Source organism: Penaeus monodon, chromosome 32, assembly GCF_015228065.2.
Source record: "Penaeus monodon isolate SGIC_2016 chromosome 32, NSTDA_Pmon_1, whole genome shotgun sequence".
In the NCBI taxonomy this organism is placed as follows: Eukaryota; Metazoa; Arthropoda; class Malacostraca; order Decapoda; family Penaeidae; genus Penaeus; species Penaeus monodon.
Window position 1 is genome coordinate 7,117,304 of NC_051417.1, and position 497 is coordinate 7,117,800.

Here is a 497-nt window from a genome sequence, read left to right on the forward strand (position 1 = left end):
TCATGATAATAAGGCCATTTCAGCCTAATGTTTTAGTTCATTTAGGCGGCAGTAGTATACCGGTGGCACATTTGTTATTTAAAGAGCAAGGGCAGCGTTGCCGGTCGATGTAAGCCAACTTGTTTATGCGCAGATTCATAGAAGGGCTGACAGAGGTTCCTTTCCTGGGAGATTCTTCCTTTCGCCTTCCTTCAAGCACATTTCTTATGAGCTAATTCCATTGAACAGTTTCACGAAAGAAACAATATTAGTCTAGGATTTGCTTTACTGCGCCTGCAACAAGTGAATAAAGCAAGTAGTTCCACGCTTCCACTAATGCAAACGCTAATCATTGTAAAAATATGCAGGCTGCTGTAATATATTCAACAGTTTAGACTCCCAATCTCTGGAAGCTATTACTTCTTTTAATGAACCAAATAAATTTTCTTTTCAAGTTGTTAATCCTTCAAGCCTGGCCTCCGTTCAGCTGTTTCGAGAGTACTCAGAATATTTGGAAT